Source organism: Chiroxiphia lanceolata, chromosome Z, assembly GCF_009829145.1.
Source record: "Chiroxiphia lanceolata isolate bChiLan1 chromosome Z, bChiLan1.pri, whole genome shotgun sequence".
In the NCBI taxonomy this organism is placed as follows: Eukaryota; Metazoa; Chordata; class Aves; order Passeriformes; family Pipridae; genus Chiroxiphia; species Chiroxiphia lanceolata.
Window position 1 is genome coordinate 71,525,371 of NC_045671.1, and position 22,041 is coordinate 71,547,411.

The window sequence follows — 22,041 nt, forward strand, 5'->3', positions numbered from 1 at the left end:
TTTGAATTGCTGTTTATGAATTTCTGCTTATTTTTATATTTCTATTAAGGATCATAGCATGTTTTCCAGCTTATTGCTGGTATTATTTAAAAAAATTAGTTAAAAGGTGAATTTCTTGTTTTCAGGGAGGAGCACTTGCATATTATGTTTTTAAACAAAGTCTTCAGTAACTAAGTCAATATTGAGTGATTCTGTAAATGACATGTGATGTCTTGATCTGAAGGCTGAATAGTTTTCTTAAGGGTCAGGTGAGAAAAAACCTGTCAGTGTACGAAAGCAGTGATGTAAATAATGATCCACTTTTGCATAACATTTGGTACTTTAGAATTCGAATTCTGTTTTCATGCTGATTTTAAATTGGTTGTAAAGAAATGAAAGTATAGCTGTGAATAAATGTGATAGTATAGCTGTGAATTTTTTGAGATTTTTGGAGTCAAAGACCTCTTTTATATTTGGAAGGCCAGCTGACTGGCTTTTCCTGGACTCAGGGTGAATGCAAGTTGTGTAATGAATAACATTCAGGGAGGTCTGTGTGTTACAAAACCTTTTGGTTTTATTTTGTGTATAAATCGTTTTACTTGAATTAAGATATTTGCTAGTCTGGGAAAAGGGCAATAATTTAGAAAAAAGTGCATTCCTTTGACTTTTGGCCTTAATTTCTGAAAGTTCTAGGGAACTCTGTTTTGTTTCTTTGTTCCTGTTTTCTTTCTAATGGGTCGAACCTGTTCTGAAAGCAGTATGTCCAATTCTAAGATACTGTTGCAGGTTGTGTGGAAAGAACTGTAAAAAAAAAAACATAATGAGAGCACTGGTATGAACTTTGTGTATAAAACTATCCCATCCTCTGACTAGTCTGAACAATTATTGTACAATTTCAGATGCTGTATTATTATGGTTATTGTTGAGATGTGACTTCAGTCAATACTTTCTGTGTTCTGAGCTACATTATACATAAAGCAAACAGAGTTGTGATTGAAGACTGGTCTCTTTCTAGCAGTGGATAAAGATAATAATGCAGATGATTTTAAAGATATATTTCCTTGTAGTGGTGTTGTCTTGAAGTAACATGCCTTGACAATAAGTCCCAGTGAAGAAAAAACCAGAAGTTTATGTTGCTTATCCTTGTTGAAAATTTTTCATCTTTGTCCTTCTACTCCATCTTCTAAGAAATTCTGCAGGACAGTATTGGAGGCATTTGCTCCAATTCAAGAAAGTCAGGTCAAATTTCTCAGTATATGGAGAAAAAGTTGAAAACTGTTCAACTTTTGTAGGTTGTCTTGTTTCCCTGTCTTCAGTTAATTATAGATGTTTCAAACTTCTATGCTCTTACCTTAAAATGCTAGGTAACTGACTCACTGTGAGTTTCATTCAGAATATTTTACTGCTATTCAAAGACTGAGATTTGAAAAATCTTTTTTTTTTTTTTCCCTCATCCTAAAATAATGATTCTGGCATATGTCTTCAGCTCCTTGAAAATATGACAGATTTCGCCATGTTACGTTGCCTTTTAAACTTAAAACATTTTGGGGTATGTTCAAAGATGAATTTTTTTCCATATTCATATCAGCCTTTCCTACGACTATTTTTGCCGACTACATTCGAGCTTATCACAACCTTTTCCTGTTCAACCTGTACTTGCACCAGTCCTGTTCTGTTGAGCAATCACAATGGTTCAGCCCTTTTAGTTCTTGTCATCTGAAGAGTAACTGATCATGCTTTTTGTCACCAGAAGGTGAAGACTGAGTGAAGGAACATTTTACATATCTCATTTAGGTAGAGAAGCCAGATGTGCACACTTGAACCACAGGTTTCATGGGTTAATGGGGTATTTTCTTACAGTGTTTACTTCAGGCTGCTCTGAACCACAACAACTGGGAAGTGGAGCTGAAAAGTGAGCTGGAGCCATTAAGAGGCCTCCATAGGTTTCTGCTGCCTTGTAGCACACCTCAAACCTTCTGACAAACTGTGTTGCTTCTTAGAACTGGGTCCCTATACTACTGGGCTATACTACTGGCAAACTACTGGGTTTAATCTGTTCTGTGAGCTGCCAGGAGTATATGATAGATGTAAAAATTTTAACTTGGGTGATAATTAATGTGGGTATTTGAGACTATACGCAAAACTTATTTGCTTGGAGGAGGTCTGCTTTTTAAAGCCCTACAAAGATACAATTGAAAAGCTGTGTTAGAAGAATGTTACTAGAGTAGTATTAAAATATAGATTCAGGACATATCAGCTGGACATATTTTGGACCTTGTTGTATGTTGTGTTTTATTCCATCTGATTTTGAAATGTGGTTATCAAAAGACCGAGTGAGGTGCTGTCTAGTGACCAACCAGTTTTAACACAAATGACTTCACCTTGAATACTGTGTGCAGTTTTGGTCACCACAATATAGGAATGTTATTAGGTTATTAGAGAGCGTCCAAAGGAGGGCAACAAAGGGGGTGAAGGGCCTTGAGGGGAAGGTGTGTGAGGAGCGGCTGAGGGCACTTGGTGTGTTCAGCTGGAGAAGAGGAGACTGAGGGGAGACCTCACTGCAGTTACAACTTCCTTGGGAGGAGAAGAGGAGGGGCAGCCACTGATCTCTGCTGTGTGGTGATCATTGGCAGGACCTGAGGGAATGGCCTGAAACTGTGTCAGGGCAGGTTTAGGTTGAATATTAGAAAAAGGTTCTTCCCCCAGAGGGTGGTTGGGCACTGACCAGGCTCCCCAGGGCAGTGGGCACAGCACCAAGCCTGGCAGAGTTCAAGAAGTGCTTGGACAACACTCCTGGGCACATGGTGTGACTCTTGGGGATGGTCCTGTACAGGGCTAAGGGTTGGACTCAATGATCCTCATGGGTCTCTCCCAACTCAGCATATTCTGTGATTCTGTGAAATATCCCAGGTGGAGGAAATTTTGCTTTTGAATAAGCACAGAAGTACTGCAGCCTTCTAAAGGACAAGTTTGAGTGGTGGTTGGCTGAATTGCAGTGAACCAAAATGAATCATTCCTCCTAAGTCTACCGAGGGTCTCAACCGAGTAGACATTTATAGAGCATGCTGTGTTGGTGATACTGTATTGGTGAGCAGGTTGAATCTCCTCAGAAAATTCATCCATGGCAGACAGCGTACATACAATGGTTCACAGACCAGCTGTTCAGGTTGTGAGGGAGCAGGATTATTCTTATGCCTTCAGGTAATTAAATCCAGTTCTCTCCACTATGAAAAAAAACTTAACTGCTAGAATGTGAGCTAGAGAAAGTAGAAAACCTTTCTCTTTTTCCTGTTCAGTACATCCCACTGTCTAATAAGGAAGTCAAGATTCAGAGAACTAGTGGAAGTGTGTAACAGAGAGAAAACTGCTTGGTAACTTGATGGTGGAAAATGAATATTGATGATTTTTGTTTTCTTAAGAAAGTCTGCCAAACACTATCCCCTTTTTTTACTGAGTTCCAGCAAAGCTTTCTGTCCAGCCAGGCTGGTCTTCTTTCCCATTGACTCTTCTTTTGGCACATGGGGACAGCCTGCTCCTGTGCCTTTAGGATCTTCTTGAAGAATGTCCAGCCTTACTGGAAACCTCTGCCCTTCAGGACTGCCTCCCAAGGGACTCTGTCAACTAGTCTCCTGAACGGGCCAAAGTCTGCCTTCGGGAAGTCTGAGGTGGCAGTTCCGCCAACCCACTTCCTTACTGCCCTGAGAACTAACTGAAAACTATCATTTCGCAGTCACCTGTGCCCCAGGTGGCCTCTGACCCTCACATCATCCTTCTCTGTTCACAAACAGCAGTGAGGCACCTTGCCTCTTCGTTTATGTACCAACTCTGTCAGAAAATTATCTTCCACATAGTCCAGGAATCTCTTAGACTGTTTCTTCTCTGCTGTATTGTACTTGAGAGTGTATATTTGTCTGTTCATCCCCTCCCTTCCTCAGATTTCTTGCCTGTGAACTTGGTGCCTTTTAGCCCATTGTGGTCTAATTTGTGGTTTAGAGGCTGCAAAAAAAAGACAGTCCCTAGAATTCTATTACAAGTAGGTGGCCAGATGAAGGGAAAATTTTATTGTCCTCAGATGAAAAAGTTTCAGCATGAACTAACCTATTCTTGGGCATGAAAGAAAGAGCACAGGAGGGAGGTGCCATGCATGTCTTAGCTGTGGGTAATGTTTCAATCAGACTACTCATCTCACTGGATAGCAATGAGTTTGTATGAGACAGGATTTCATGAGAAACCAGACTTCATTAGCTTTGCATTTTAAGGCGATGCTTGTTAGCTGTCAGAGTAACTTTTCTCGAACCTATTCATCACTAAAAGAAGTTATTATTTTTTCATCTCTTAGTCAAAAAGCTGTTTAAACAAGTTATTTTCTGTGTAATTCTGTGTCTGTATGGAACTCAGTGTAGGAAGAGTCTTTCTTGCACAAAAAAAAAAAAAAAGTATTCCTTCTCTTTGTTTTTATTTCCCAAACTGAAGTAAAAAGAAAGCAAACATCTGTCATTAATTGAATATAGTTTCTGGTGTCTCTCAACTTGCAAAGGAAGTGTTTCTCAGTGACAAGTTTCTCCTTAGCCAAAAATTGTCTTTTGGAGCATTAGTTTGTTGAAGTCCTTTGTTTTTCTCTTTGTAAGTTTTTAAAACTGTCTCCATCCATGATGTATTTCTGGTTTTTATCTCTAGATTTTCACAATGGATATCATACTAAGTCTGCAATTGATAGATGATGTCTTGCTGGCAGATCTGCTTTTATTTGTTTGTATCTTATTTATGTACCATTCAGTAATGGATCTGTGGTGAGGAGACAAAAATGCTTGTAAACGATATACATAAACTTTCTACTCTGTTAACAGAGTGAGAGATATTAGTTGGACAGGGGAAAGTATCCTGTGTTAACAAGAAGTGAGACAGACAGGTATATATATATAAAATAATTTGTGTTTCCTTTATGCAGTTTATTTCTGTGAAAGTGTCACCTGTAAGGCAAAGGTATTGGTATAAATCCACAGTTATGTTTTCACCAAAAAAAACAACAAACCCAAACCAGAATAAAATAATAGAACTTCACTGAAATTAATACACTTGTGTCAGCAGATAAGTTGACCCTACTGGATAAAAACTGTAGCTACTGACCTGCATTTGTATAGCTGTCACTGCTTTTTTCTATTTATTTTGTTTATGAAAGCATTTTGATTAGCGAGGCTTAGTTCAATTCATCATCATTTTGCCTTTGTTCTTCTATGCTCCTCACAAAAATCCAACTACTTAATTACCAAACTGTCTTACACTCTTTATTATTAAAATAAAAACCCAGCACACAATCCCTGGGATCATGTTTTCCTTGATAGTGTTCAGTTTAAAAGCATTTTTTATGAAGAAGACTTAAAAAAAAAAAAGGGAAAGAAACAAAAACCAACTCTGTTAACACTCAAAGAAAGTCTTTGTAAATAAGCTATATCTTCTTTCTGCATCTTAAAGTTGCTTTGAAACCTTTTTTCCAAATGTGAAACTGAAGCTTCATGCCATAACAGACTGGATTGATTTTGTCATTAAAATGTAGAACAAGGGAGAGATGGAATGAAAGCATTTCTGTGTTCTTCTCTTTCCACTTTGGTAACAGTATTGTTTTGTCTGTTTTTCTAAACTTTAACTTACATTTGGGGAAATTATAGTACTTGTGGATTATAAGATTATAAACTCCAATGGAAGAATGCTGAAATATTAGTTTTCTTTGCACAGGAAGAAAAGAAGTGTAAAAGTGAAATCTAGATTTATGTAATCATAGTGTATTTTCCTTATCTCTGAAAGTATTAATTCTTGGCTTTAAAAACAACCTTATGGTCTCTGTTGCAGTATTTATTTTAAAGTTGAAAAAAATTTTCTGATTTGGATGATAAAGATGTCAAGGGAATTCCCAGACGTGAAAAACACAGAATGTGATCTTACTAACAGCAGTCATTGTCCAATTCGGGCAAGTGTAAAGGTTAAATTGAATGTCAAACATTTCAAGTTGAAATCTGATGCACATTACAATACATTGATAGGATATTCTTTAGATTTCTATACTTCAGTTTCAAGAGGAATAGGAATAATTGCATTTGACAAATACTGAAAAAATTCCAGTGTCACTGTTTGTGGTAGTGTCTGAGGTAGGACTTAAAGTCTTCTGTATATTTAGTGTAGTTTTTCTGCATGTAAGTGCTACATGACAGTACATCATTACAGAGATACTTAGAAAAATCTGATTATTTTGTATAACCTTATATATCTTACTTGGGTAATCCTTTACCTCTCTGGTCCATCTTTATTCCTACCCTCACTAGCCTGTTCTTTTCTTCTCTACTTTTTTCATATGGTCTCCTGAGTCCTTACATAGACTGCTTTTTTTTGCATTAGATAAGGACACCTGTTTAAGAGTCTTACATTTTTAAAGTTCAGCTCTTAGTCCTGTGACAACTGACTGATTGGGGAAAAAAAACCCCAAAGAGAAACAGTAAACTTTAAGTTTGTTTCTTTTTTGTTTCAGTTAGTCCATAAAGTCTCTTTGACTTCTATTACTTCTTCTGTTTCCTTATGTCAGCCTTTTGTCAGAGTTTTAGTATTGTAAAGTTCACAAATTAAATACTAGTAAAAGACAAGCTTCTGAATCAACATCTTCAGCATCTCATCAATGCTGTGCTTAAAAATTTATTTACTGTGGAAAACCCAAGCATATGTGTTTTCTTCTTCTTTTTGATTTAAAATTAAGAAAAACTTTTAATTTTTCTTTTTTTACTGTGGTCTAACAGTGACTGTTGAGCATTTAATAATCCTATTAAGATTTGATACAGTAAAACCCTCGAATTAGTTCTCCAAGAATGTTTATCTGTTTTTCTTCAGTCATCTGAGGTCTAGATAGCTCTAGTTGCATTTTCATATTTTTTAATGTTTATTTTATGAGTTGTGTTAAATAAATGTCCTGAAATAAGAAATTACTAATAGCATAGAAAACAGATGTCTTAACATCCACTTTTTCCTCAAAGTAATTAAACACAATATATAGAATGTTTCTGGAGGAGGGTGAATTGCTTCTGCTTCTGTAAGTTAAGGAGAATTGTGGTTCTTACAGTTTCCCTTTCTTAAATAAGAATTAACTGATTTTCATCAAATGACTCATTTTCCCCCAGGCTTTGTGATCAGTTGTAATGGCAATGATGCTGAGGCAAAACTGCAAAATGTCTTGCAATAGTAACACTGCAAAAGCTCCATACATAAACCTAATGTTTTGCAAGTTTTGTATACAAAATTATTTCATCTCTTTAAATAGAATATTTTACAAGTAGCAGCAACATTCAGCAGAAGGGGAGATGCTGGAACTGTGTCATCAGAACTGCCCCCGGTATCTGCATGAAGCAGGTATCTCCAATACTTTTAACCATAGAACACTTTCCAAATCCGCATTAAAAACACAGCTAGTACTTCCTACAGAAAAAGGAGGTATCCAAGGCTGTCGTGAGTGTCCCAAGTGACTGCAATTGTATAGAGAGATATTTGAAATGTCAAGTTCAGTGTAAGAGATTGACTGCTCCTGACATTCTAGTTTATTCTGCTAGCAGAGATGGCAGAACATCTCTTCCTGACCTAAATTTGGATAGTTGCTAAATCTGTTGATGTTCTGTTGATAAATCAGAATTAACAGTCAAATGTTTGAGAAAGTTCAATATCATAAGTGTCAGCACTGCATCTCCAACGTCCTGTGTCTGGTTAGTCCCCTGATGCTGCAGAGGAGGGAAGAAGTAAAACAAGGACAAAAGAGAGCCCCAGAAGCCAATCCGAGCATTAGAGGAAGTGTAAGAGCACTTGATCTTGGAAAGCAAAGCACAGAAGTTCTGAGATTAGTAAAATACACCAATGGAGAAAGCAAACCATAGCAACAACCAATGGTTGAATGTTCTTTGGACCTTTGTCATGTCCTGAGGGAATAAAAACATTGCTCTTTATATCAAGATTGATTTTGGAATACTGTTTTTATTAAAATAATTCTTACAACCTCATTATTATAGGTATATGAGAGTACTTTCATGAGTTTGAAAATTGTTTTGTGAGATTGATAGATTGTTCATTTTTGAATGGCAGCAAGAAAAATAAGAAGAATGCAACAAATTATTTGTTTTTCTCTATCCTCCTAAAATAATGCAGATTTAAGCACTGTTCAGGTGCTATTTCAGTGAACATGGGTATCACATTTGTATCTTTTCCAGACCATTTCTGTGCTGTTGGTAACTAAGGTGTGAAGGTTTAAAAAGAAAGCAAACAGAAATTTTTTGGAGCTTTTGCAGCTTGGTTTTTCTTACTACATATATAGAATAGTATGACACCAAATAAAATTATGGTTTAGGCAGTCTGTAACAATATCAATGGAATTCACAGTAGGTTTCATAGCATAGGTGCAAAGGAGGTTATATTCACTTGGGGTGCTCAAGTGAAGAGGGCATGGAGAGAATAAAGTAAACGAATAAAAGAATGATCTAAAACACTGCTAGGTAAGGAACCCTTTATTTTTTCAAAACCAGTTAAAAAGATAAAAGAATCTCTATACACACCTGATCGGGTGAATGAGTTTTGTATTCACTCATCAGGATCCATCATGAACGCCTTTGATGATGTGATTTCCCCCTTGCACAGTTTGGAACTAGTTTTAAAAGTCGTACAAAGCCTAATGTACTTTGTACAAGACCACCCTTGTGATCCACAAATATGTCCTGAAAACAGGATCTAGTGTCCATCTCAGGCTCTGTTGTTCACTGAAAATCCTAATAAAAACTTCTAATTGCACACTTTCATGTGAAGTTTTTGTATTATTTTCTTTCCATATCTCATTACTAAGCTTATGTGGGAACAAAAGGAAGACCAAGTAAAAGTAGCTGATGTTTCTGGGGAAAAGTGGGACATGACAAAAATAAAAATTTGCAGAATGTGGAAAACACAATTGCATTAAATTTTCTTTTAAAAATTGGCTTACTGAAGGTTGTTTGGTTTTCTTGTTTGTTTGTTTTTTTTGTTTTAATTCAAAAGAACTGCATTTTGGAAAAATTAAAACTGCATTTTAGACAAATTAAACTCAATATCTACTGACTTGTCTTAACCTCTCCTGTTGGACTATGGCTAAAACAAAAATACTGAGCTTCAGAGTTCTAGGCTCAGCTTCTTCCACAGTCAGCATCTCTGAATTTTATTGTTCTCTAACTTTTCTGATTACCTTTCCATGTTTGTCTATTATAGAGACTCATTGCTGCTTCAGCTCATTGTCAGAGATTAAATATTGTCTCAATAATTTCCTTTTTTTCCTGTAGCTTCACTTATGCACTGTATTTGACAAACTAATGAAGCTTTTTCTGTATTCTTCCTATCTACAGTAGCACAAGTGGTAAGGAGAAAGAACTCCTTAGGAGTTTTAGGAAACACAGAGAAAATAGGCAGGTGAAGTAGAGAAAATTATTAACCTTAAAGAGTCAATGATGAATGAAGATTAAAATGCGTAAATCAGTCAGTCTGTGTTGGGAACTTGTTTTCTAATACCTTGAGATGACGAAGGAAAAATCTAATTTTATCTCTCAGTGACAGAATCAAGCAGAAATATGTCATTACGAAAGTCTCAATATGTGTGCATGAAAAACATAGCAGGGCAATTGAATACAGCAAAATAAAATGAGTAAAGAAGATTATTCATACAGTCTAGGCAATTTTGGAAGTCTTAGTTGCTGTCCTGTCTCTGTACATTGACAGCTCAAGAAACATAGACTCCTTATTTTTAGTTCTTGGTTTGTCACTAAATGAGATGTGTAAAAAGGGTGATGAAAATACTCCTTGTAGTGTTAAGAAGCTTGTTAATCTGCACAGTGATAGACACAATTTAGTACAAGATGGAGAAGATGAGACATTGGATGCAAGCGTTATGTAGCTGATCATATTGCACATCACTTAGTAGTTCCCAATAGTTCTGTAGAAGTGATGACCAAATGTGTTTTTCAGTTATGAGATTAAAAGTATGTTTGGGAGACCTGCATGATTCTCACAGGTGAGATAAGCAACATCCATATGTGAGAATCAAACAGCCCATAAGCCACCCTTTAAAGTGACTCAGCTTCTGTGATGTGTCTCCCATCCCTGCCCTTTGTGAAGTCTGCAGTTGACAGCATGTAGTTATGATACTGCCATAGCCTGTACAAGTAGTTGGGATGGAGCCTACAAAGAGATTGGGCATAGAAACAAAGACAGAAGGTGTAGGAGATAAAAAGGGAAAAAAAAAAAAAAAGCATACTGATCAGGAGGTTACTGGCAGAGAAACAAGGCAGGTTGGAGATGCAAACATGAGGACTTAATAAGTTTTAATAACTGAGGAGAAAGAAGTAAGATGCTGAAATTTTCCTGTTGATTCTCTTGAAGGAATTATTTATTAAGATTAAAATAATTAGTATGGGTTTTAGAAACATGACCATGTAGCTAGCTTTTTAGTCTGTTCAGTTTTTTTCCCCAGATACTCCCACAGCATTTTTGAAATTTTAAATGATGGGTATGTCCTTCCAAAACTTAGTCACAGGTCTACATGTCATTCTTTGCTCAAAATTTCCATTGACATCATCAGCGTTTGCCACAGTAAACATAAAATCTGTGATCATCCTCTGGTACTTTTTTTTTTTTTCAGTAGTTGTGAATCCAGAGGGAATCTGGAGGATAAAAGAAACCCCAAAATTTTGAGGTAATTAAATAAGCCATTGTGCAAGTGACCCTCAACTGCTCACAGCACACAGGGAAGAGTTGTGGTTTTGTCATCGGCAAGTGTTAGTAAAGACTTGTGTAAGCAGGGGTTGCTGGGTGAAGCTAATTGTGTTGCACTACTTATGTCATGTTCTAGTCTGACTTATGAAAGAATGTTCTGGGATTTTTACGGGTGCTGTAATAGTTTTCTTATAGTATTTCAGTTTGCCTTCTGCACTTTGCTGGATTAATGAATGGAAAGCAATTCGCAGAAGGCAACAGGCTTTGGAAAGATGAAAAGAAGATGAAATGTCTTCTGCTGTGTGTTGTTATTAAAATTCCCCTCTTCAAAATCTCTTCATCTCAATATAGATGTTTCTGGGGGAGAAGGACTGGGAGTGGGGATCTGGTGGACCAGCTGGAGTGTATAAATGGGGGCTAGTATAGACGCAACAATACTTGCTAAGTTCCTAAAAATTATGTCGACAGCTGTTGAGCTCATCCATACTCAGTGTGTTTTTTGAAGAGAAGCCAAGGAATTTTTAATCAAGGAAGATTACTGAGCAGATTACTGTGTGCTTAAAAATAGACTTACTTATATTAGTAAAACTCTTTGTTTAAGCCTGAAGTGTTACATTTTTCACTGAAAATGCAAGAGCTGTTTTGATTTAAAACAGTTTTAAATTATTATGAATGAAATGGAAAGAGATAATGGGATGGAAAGAAGATAATGTTTATTCTGTCTAATCGGAATTTTGTATAGGAATGTCAGTATGAGTAATTGAAGTGCATTTTAACTTCAAAATTTAATGTATGTCAGACTGGCATTTTGGGGGGGAGGGCAAGGTTTTCAGTGACCTGTTAGGTTGGAAAATGTCTGATTTAAAGAAAATTCTTTATGGAATGCTTTTGTGTGAGGTTATTTTGGTAATCTGCTCTCATAGGACCAATTGCTAGTCTTTTCCCACACTAATGAAACTAGGTCACTAGTTTTTGGCACTCATCCAAGTTGTGAGATTTATTTGGTGTTCAAGCACACTGTCTAGAAATAGTGATGCAATGTCAGCAAGGCCACTTTTCATTTCATGAACATAATTTTCAGTGCCCTGGAATTAATTTATTCACTGACCTGTTAATAACTGCAATCTGTCACTGGCTTAACAGAGGCTGAGGAAGTATCTGGAAATAGTCATGGTCACCCTACCAGGTGATTAGTTATAGGATATCTGTTCAATGCAACATTTTTTGGTTTTAATCATGTGGAAGAGTCTGACTGTTAATGAAAACAAAGCAACAACTTAATCAAAAGGAAAATACGAGTAATAAGTAACTATTGGAGAGAGGTAACTAACTGAAGTGGTGGTTTTACACCACATTATACAGCACTATACCTGACAACCATGCTGGTTACCTTTGCAACAGTACAGGAATTCAATATATGTAGATGATGCATAATTGTTTGAAAAAAACACATTATGATGTTGCTGTCATGCTTGCTAAATAAAAGGAAGATTAGTAACTTGAATTTACTGGTGTTTCAGTTTTATTCTCGTCCCCACCCTCATAGTGTTTCTGTTGAAATTAGAATTGCCTTTTGCCACAGGCGTGGCAGGCAGTCACTCGTGGCTGTAGGTTGTCCTCGATACCAAAATAGCTGTTAGCTCTTTTCTACTTTGCATGGGCCAGAGCCCTGGAAAGTCAAGCTTGCTGCTGCCATTGAGGGAAGAGGGTTCAGTGATCATAGAACAGTTGTTACTGTGCAGTGACACAGCTGGCTGTTCCTAGCAATGCTGCTGGTATCTTCAGTTTTTCTGTTTCTGCAGTAGAGAATCATTAAACATAGCTCTAAAGGGATATCCCTCTGTGTCTGCATCCTAGCTCTGAGCCTTTTGCCTTACTTTAGATCTGAATATTTCTCCTGTTCCTCATTTAGTATTCCCATGGTACAAGCTGCACAGCATCCTGGCCCTTAATCCACTATCTTGAAAAATTAAATTTTGCCTATAGCAATAAGCTGGCTCTGATTAAAGTATCAGGCATCATCAGTGCATGTAGTAAACCCTACTCTTGGGTATATATGAGGAAAGGATTTTCTAGACTTGTACAAAACTGATCTTTGGTCACAGATTAAAGCTTAATAATGAAGAGGGGGTGGAGGTTGTTGTTGTTTGTTGGTTTTGAGGTTTTTTGGGGTCTAATTTAAGACAGCTCAGGAGCTTCTGAGCAAGGGTACTTTATGTCATATTAGAGATATTAAAATTTCTGATGGAACTTTCAGCAGGGAACTTTCAGCAGAACTGTATAGATCAATGATAGCTGATCTGCTATCACTGCCTTTGCAATCACAGAAAGAATTGCTACTTTTTTGGTCTTAAGGTTCATGATCAGTAGTGTTTTTCTCGAAGCTTTGGTTTCAGACAACTTGTGACCTGAACTTCCATGGTTGAGAAATGATAGTTGAAAACGTGTCCCTTCTTCATAGTGCCTTGGAAAGTTGGTGTAAGTGAATGGCAGCTTTTATTCCTAATCTGATTTTCTGTTAGTCTTGCTTAAATGTCTAGCAGCATTTGAGGGTGGAAAACACTGAAATCTTTTTTAAGTGGACATTGAAACAGAGTATCTTTAAGTCTTCCCACTTTATGCATTCTAGCTGAGCCCTTCAGAAGGGCCGAACACTTGTTTTTGAATGAATTGCATGTCCCTAGATGTATCATCCTACACCTCTTTAGTGCTAGAAGAGAATTTATGAAATACAATGTGAAGGTTAGTTAGTTTTTTTTTTCTTCTAATAAGAAATGCATTTTTTTAATTGAAGAAGGACAAAATAGGACAAAAAATAGCAGCTTTCTCATTGACTCTCGCTAAAACCGATATTTTCAATGGAGACTTTGCATACAAAGGGCTGTAGCTACTGCATACTCCTCTGTTTTGTGCTATTTATCTTATCAGACTGCTAGCTATATCATTCCCCTGCATGGAACAAGGAAAGATCTGGCTGTTTTGCATAATATCCAGTCTTTCAGTGTATGGAATGCTAGCAAATTCTGATGACTTGGCCTAATTCATCTTTTGATGTCTCCTTTGTTTTCAGATTCTTTCAAGTGACACAGTAAATTAAGTGTTCTCTATTCACTGCATCTGCTGACTGTCTCCCAAAGTCTTTGTCATAAAAAAGAGAGTAAAAACAAAGTAAATTATCAGTGAGTCATTTTCTAATGTGATAAAACATAAAACCAAAACTGGGGGTGAACAATGTAAACCAACATTCTGATCTGGTAAATCACAAGAAGCAGGACGTACTTACTTGGTTTTTCATGCCATTTTCAAACCAAATGAAAATGATTTGGATTCATGTTGCAGTGTTTCAAACATGTGAGTGTTTTTGTTTAAAACATATTATTGAAGTAAATCTTTGTTGTATTCATTTTTCAATTACTTTTAGGGATATTCCATATTCCATTATGGTATAATATTCTTATACCATATTATTAGTGCATAGTGTGATCATGATTCAGGTTATTGTTTTGGGGCATGAGGTTGTCCCACTTTTGTGTTTCAGCATGACATTAGGAAATGTGTTAATGTTTGGTGACTTTCTAAACATTGAAACTGGGCTGTTTGGAAAATCCCTCAGCCTGAATCACGAGTTCACCTGTATTGTAAGATGCATAAAATAGAGCAATTTAATCATCTAAACATTCATGTGAATGTTGTTCTTGAAAATGTCGGTGTACAAGGCTTCACTGGTTTGTGGGTTTTTTTGTCATTACTGTGACAGGCTCTTTTTTTCATTTTGCTGAGCTTGGCATCTGCTAATTGACTGCTTCAGATGCATTTCTGTGACACTTTCTCCAAAGGTCTGCGTTTATCAAGAACTTAAGCTAAGTGCAGTTTTCATCTTCTGTCATTAAATCACTTCTTTTGCCTGTTTTTACTGGGGAAAGTTCTTAAGAAAATATCTCTCTTGGCTCTCTGTTTTCTTGTAAGGAGTCAGTAGGTGATACTTCTCCCAACAGAGCTAGAATAAAAGTAGGTCTTGTAGAAAGCAGCGGAATGATAACCAATTAAAAATCTTGAAATTGTTCATAGATTTGAACATTTTACATGTGGAATTTTCACTGTATACTATAGGACTCTAATGTTGTAAGTCTCACCTTCAAAATCATCAAGGCATTCTCAGGTGCCTTAATCTCAAATACATCCAAAATTTCAGTGAATTCACGTGTGGTAAACAGAAGGGAAAAAGTAACTTCTTCTAGCATGTATGAAGGAGTGAGGTGCTAGGTGGATATTAGCTGAGTCAGAAGAAAAATTTTTGTGGGAAATTCACCTTAGATCCCAGACTACTCCATCATTTTTCTCGTAGCAATAAACGTGGGAGCAGTTGTCCTCTTAGAAAAGATCAGTGAAGGGTAACTACTTTAATTGCAAAGCTCATGTTTTCAGTATAATTCCTACCACTCTCTTTCTGGAAGAGTCTGAGAGTGCTACCACACCTGGATTCAAATATAGGCAAGTTTAAGTTAAAGTTTCTCTCTTGTAGCCTGGGAAATGGCAGGACAATTTTGAATTCAGACATCCAGTAATTAGGTATTAATCTTAAACATCAGAACAAAGGCACACAGTAGCAGAATGACACAGGTGCTCCTGAATTTTCATACTTTGAAGCAGAAGCCAACCTTTGTCTTAAGACAGATCCTCGAAGGCTGTTATTGCCAGCAGAAGATAGCATGTGGAATTCAGTTCCCTAAACATGCTGTCCTGTGCTCTGGTTACTTCTGTGGTCTTGCTTTCAGTGCAGGAGCTGTACGTACCCTGTGATGTCAAAAAGTGCTTTTTCATAATTAGGTGTGGTAAGTTGCATCCCATGTGCACGTTTTAAGGGCAGTTTTTTGTGAAATACAGAACATAAGAGCATAGTGCTGTAGCCATAGTATGGTTTTACATTCTTTTAGGTGGATGTGTCTGGTTTTTGGTTGGTTTTCTTTTGTTGTTGCTTTGGGGGTTTTGTTTGTTTGTTTGAGGGTTATTTGGTTTGGTTGGGGTTGGTTTTGGTTTTTTGTTAGTTTTTTTGTTAGTTTTTTTTTTTTACTTAGAAGGGACAGGCAATTTACAAATATATGCATGTAATTTGTGCTGGTAACACACTCAGACAGATGCAACAACTGTGAACAAATGTAGCAAATTATTATGTGTCCATTTGCAGAGGCAGTACGAAAACTTTGCAGATTGTCCTAGCAATATGAAATACTGTGAATGAAAGGTACAGAGGTGCAACAGAGCTCTGCTCATAGCCATCATAAATATACCAATAAAATCTAAGAGGGAAAAGTGTGCTACAGAATGAATATTTAGTGAGTGAAAGCTGCATGGCCTTAGCCAGTCATTTACATTAAATTTTTATATATAAAAGCTCACATAAAAAGTTGTAACAACTCCTTAGTAAGTAATATGTCATAAAAACAGAGTAAATGCTCATATTTTTATTCTTTTGTTTCCCAGTTCAGTCTTCATTTTACATAAGATTTTAAAAAAAGTCAAAAAGAAAAGAGTTGATACAGAATTGACTGCTGTCAGTATGGAAGAGAAATGTGACAATTTGAAGACCAAATGCTCTCTACCATAATAATTTGACCTGAAACTTGGCTGGTAGCTATTGATCTTCTATTGAAATTCCTGAAGTTTGTCGCTAGATTCATGTGCTAGTTGTCATGTGTTTGACAAGCAAGGCAATATGTAAAGTTCTTTAGACTGGGGAAATTAATAGACAGTTTTAATCCAAATGTACTGACCTGTCACTTCCTACAGGACTGGACCTGTAGTAGTGGAAGATTTCTTACTGCTTCTCTGAGATTTGCTGCTAGAGGCAGAAATAAAGTGTCTGAATTTTGATATTTTAGTTGTTCATGAAGATGTTATACCTAGCCAGCTTTATAACTACTACAGATGATCAAAAGTCTTCATGCTAAACACTTTAGAAGTGGCAGCTATCTTTCTGAATATCCATCTCTTCAACAGAATAGGAGGTCACCCAGACCATTGCACTGTTGCCATTAAAAAACTTTATTTTCTTCAATCTTGAAGTGAGAAAGAAATAAGAGAGGAAGAAAGAAACACTGGGAGTACATCTACATAGGAAGCAGCTATTGAACTTGTTCATTATTCATATGGAAAAAAATAAGCCCCTGTGAATTAAGAAGCACTTAATGCAGTCTTGGAAGTGTCAAAGGTCCAAATAGTGGAAAAGGCTGATATGCTTTCAGTTCTGAGCTCTGCACGCTTCTCCATTCTAAAATGAGTTAAACCCCAGGTAAAGTGTTTCCATGTTCTGTAAAAGATGTGTCCTAAATTAGGGTATGGAGTGTAATATATTGTAGCTACGGATTTTCTGATACTCTTGAATTCCCTGCAATTAATATATAATATCTCAAGACAACACTTTTGTTCCAGATGAGAGAACTCTACTCCTTGCTTTGGCCTTTACTAAAAGTTTATCTTTACAATACCTTTTTTATTTGAAACATGAATTTAGTTTGGTATGGTTGTCTGCAAAGACAACATTTTATATGTTTTTCTGTTCCTAGAGAAGAGGTGATTATACATAATGGGTCCAATGAGAGTCACAAAAATTCTCTGTTATGGTTTGCTTTGGAAAAAACCCACCTCAACACCCCTCAAAAAAAAAAAACCCTCTCACCCCAATCCCCAAAATTTATTCCTCTGGGAAATTTTAAAAATTGTTTAAAAATCATGGGAAAAGACATTAAAAAAGTCAGTGAAAGCTGTGTTTTGCATTTCTTGTTCTGGTGGGCAGAATAAAGTAATTGTTAGACTGTTATCTATTTCAGGATTGTCAGGTACCATACGTTTTAGGAGGTTTGTATAGATGTCTGTTTCCTCATCCTGTCATCCAGGAGCTAGCTACTGCATTAGAAAAGTCTTGTCCTTAGAATTCCTTGATCTGGAGATGGCCTTGATGTTCACCAGAGGTCCCTTCCAACTTAGCATTCAGTGATTCTGTGACTTTTATCAGTTACATGAATTATCAAAAGACAGTGAAAAGCATATTTTGTTGTTTGGTTTTTTTTTTTAACTTCTCAGAATCAGGGTAGAGTGAGCATGTTTTAAGTACAAGTACTAGCACAACATAGAGAAATATGTTAAATATGTATGTGAGTCCAAATCTGGTTTGTTTTTTTCCCTTCCCCCTGCACCCTGCATAGAAAAGGGAAGTAGTACTTCACAGTGGTAAAGTATGATCTGTCATTGGAAAAATTGTCAAATTTCCTGAAAATACTCTTCATAGAACAAAGTATTATTGCAGTCCCCTGCTATTTTTCTGATTTGTTACCTTTTACATTCTCTCATTTCCTGATGTTGTAGGACTTCATATTATCACCTCTGACAGAACCTCTTCTTCACAGGTTTCATTAAATATATGGTTTGTAGTTTAGCCTTTAAAAGAGAGGTGTTTTTACACAAGAGTGTTTTGTGATTTCTACCTCCTTTCTTCTCTTGTGTGGTGTGGGCAGTAAACTCACTTTCATAGGCTTGGTGCAGAACTTTAGCTGTGCTCCTGCTTGACCAAGGGTGAGGTATGTAAGGTGTGCAGTTACTGCGTTAGTGCCAAGGGGAGTTTGCCTTAGGCTGTCACATCAGGAAGCCAACTTGAGTAACTTAAAGGCAAATAGAGTTATCCTTACAAATAAATGTAGAATAACAAAGTAATAGTACTGAGATGAATTTGCCTGTTTAGCTGGAGATCTTTTCCATGCTCTAAAAGTAAAATATGTTCTGAGATTATCTTAAAAGTGTCTGTATCTTATTGAAAATGGGATTATTGTGACCAGTCACATTTGGAGAACAGGGCATCTGTGAGGTACAGTGATTCTTGGCCCAGAGGGTGGCAGGACAGAAGATATAAAAGGAATGAGGAGTCACCCTAGCACCTTATCCAACTCAGATTTGAGTGTGTGTGAGGATGTAGACGTAGGGATCAAATTGATCTAGTAGTTAATTTCAAAGTGTATCACCAGACTCTAGAGAGACTTATGCTATGCTAAGAGGCATTCTAAAATTGGTTGTGAATTTCTAGAGTCATAACTTTTGTGTCTGACTGAAGAAGCATTTATCTGAACTGAACATTAGTATACTCTAACATGTCTGATGTCAGTGACTGAATTGCCTTGGGTGTTTGTTCCAGGTTTTGCTGGGTCATGTTGTGTTGTTTATTCTAAGTTTTGTTCCTAATTAGGACCAAACACGGAGTAGGAATCTTTCTTTCAGCATATTGCTTGTGTCTCTACAGATGCAAAGAATATACGGAATGATCTTAACTAAAAGGTTATCTTTTGAAAATAATATTGAGAGAATTCTTTCGTTTTGAGATGCAGGAAAAAAAAGGAGAATTTTTTTTGTTTGTTTCTTTGTTTTATTTGTTTATTCTTGTAGAGGATGTAGTTTACCTGTTGCAAAGTTTTTGTCATTCTCTGAAGGAGCCATTGATAAAGGTAAAGTTCTGCATTGGCTGAAGAATTGAAACTGAAGTCCATCCAGAATGCCTAAGTAAATACATATGAAAAAACCCACAACCAATACAATTGTAAAATTTTCTTTGCTTAAAGGAGTTGTGATCTCTTATTTATATGTACATAGTCTAACTCTGTCAGGAACAGTGTCACTTTTAGACATTTACATGAACACGTCAATAAGCACTTAGCTTAGGGGAAGTGCATTTACAAAATCATTTCTCTGTTTGATTATGTGGATTTTTTTTCTCACAGAGAGAAATGAATGCTTATTAATATCATGAGTATTTCCAGTATTCCTGTAACATCATTATTGGCTCACAGGTTTATGAAAGGATAAATGTAGATAGTATTTTACAGGGAATCTTTAGTTCACAGCTGAATAGATTGTAAAGTTACACTTACAATGTATTTTTAGTTGAATAGATAATACAATCATAAGCACAGACCAAGTGTAGAGTTTGATTGGCTGACCAAACATGACTTTTGACATTTATTGAAACAGAGGTCTGGCAGTTTCCTCAGTTGTGTACATCGTCTTTACTGCCCCTTTTACTGGTGTTGATTTTTCTGCTTGTTACTTCCCTTATATATAAATCTCCCTTATATATTAAATCTCTTGTATTTAGAGATTTATGCAGGTGAATGTAATATCTTTGAAGAATTTCAGCCGTGAGAAGTCAGCTTTAGCAAAGTATAATAAGGTAGTTATTTTGTCTTAAATAATTATAGCTTATGAAAACTGTTGTTGTGAAAAGTACTGTTAGATAATATGTAAATTTTTAAAAATAAAAAGTGTTACTGATTTATTTTTGTTTTTCAGATATGTGTGAAGTATAGTATGAGTAGAGATTTTTTTTTTGCCTATTGCAAATATAACTCCAGACTAATCTGCACTACTGCAGAAGTGAGATATTGGAACATAAACTATTCACAGTGTAGCTCATTGATTTTTGAGTGTCTGATTAAAGTAAATTACATCAATCACTGAGGTGGCAATGTAGAAATATGGAAGTGGTGTAATAGTAGTAATCATTTCCATAATGAAAAAGTCAGCTTTAAGAATGTGTGTAGGAGGAAAACGTTTTCCAAGAACTAGCTGCATTTGAATATCATTTCATCTAAGTAGAATACACCTCCATATGACTGATGTTTTCATTTTTAGTAATCATTGACATTCTTTGTCAGAAGTTGCTTTTGATTCCACCTCTTGGCCAGCTAAGTTTTATTTCTGTACACAAAAAAATTAAAAATAATACCCCTTATTCTGATTTTCATTGCATCCTATGAGAAGTCAAATATTGTCAGCACTTGTTTGTTAGTTATTGCCATGGTCAGTCTGGAAGTTATCTCTATGTCATCTTTCACTGTGATATACTAAGTTCTTTTAATGGTGAAAAGGACTGATTTGCACATCCCTTAGTCTCATAATCAAGTATGTGGCTGATTAAGTCAAACCTTTAAAATTGACTACCTTTAAACACAAGCAGAATTAAGAAAGGTACTTACTTCAACAAAATAATTTTCTTAAGGTGTTAGGAAGATCTTTTTTAAATTACTGATTTAATTGTATTAAGGACTCAGGCTACTTTGAAAAAGATACAAAGCTCTGTATTTAACTAAGTCAATCTTTTACAATGAGTGGTTAAGGAAAGTCCACATTGATTTGATAATGCATCACACTCCTCTTTGTATCTTTCTGGGGAAGAAATGAGGTGTTGATCATGAAACTTAGGTGGAATCTGGCCTGATATACAGGAGGTAATATATTGTTGTTGCAAAGGCTATTTCATAGTGCTTTGCCATCATACCTGTTGTTTAATAGTACAGAAGGAGAAATCAACCAGTGGAATAGTACATCAGTTTGAAAATCCTACACCTTGAAGAAAATAAAGAAGCTTGAAGTCCTCTGCTTATTTAATCATTCTAGCACAAGTTCATGTTTACAATATTAAAAAGGAGATAGCAGAAGTGTATTTTTAGTCATCTATTTCCAGTCTGCTTAGAAAGCAGACATCTGAAACTTCGTTATGATTTGTCACTGGAACTTTGCAGATAAGATAAATAATAATATATATCCTTACTATAAAGTCCACACTGAAACTTTGATGGCTTAAACTTCTGTGATAGCAGACAAATACAAATGATTCCAAATAATCAGAATGGAATTTCTCACAACTGAGGGCTCTATCATTTACCTGGAACAGAGACTTTAATGAACTGTTTAACCTAGGTTAAATTCTCAGAAGCTGATTCCATAGTTGTTGATGTGAATATTTTCATGAATCCAGCCAAATATACACTTACAAGATAACTCAGTAAAGAAAATGTATGCATAATGTTACACTGTGTCTAAATAATTTTAGTGGTTTGATACTTAAATGTGCTCTGACTTCAACTGTTCCCTGCTTTAGGGCCATGCCCTAGGATGCTTGGCTCCTTCTACAGACTGTTACTTACTGTACTTGCTCTTTCAAATTACTTTAAGTAGAGGTGTCGAAAAGTAGTTCAGTGAATGCTTACTGAAAGCATACAATCACAGAATCATTTAGGTTGTAAAAGACTTCTGATATCCGAACTCCAGACATACTTACTTGTATAAAGGTGTTACGTGCAAAAAACAAAGTGTAATGTGTTGTGATTTAGTTAGAAATAACATTCACTTCAAAGGACAAGAACTGGAGAGTACTACAAAATCTTAGATATTTTTCTTTGATATGTGAAAGTTTAAATTTATAATGCCTCTGCATAAAATTAGGTCTTGGTGCTCCCTTGGAGTTGGTATTCTGCGACAGCCTGTGTC

At 36.1% G+C, this 22,041-nt stretch overlaps 1 protein-coding gene across 1 annotated transcript in view; it reads left to right on the top strand.

The window, feature by feature from the left end:
- The window catches only part of AUH (AU RNA binding methylglutaconyl-CoA hydratase), a gene marked incomplete at its 5' end in the record, with an annotated part of 111,799 nt that overhangs the window by 53,709 nt on the left and 36,049 nt on the right, over nt 1-22,041 (top strand). The gene's annotated exons all lie outside the window — the stretch shown is intronic.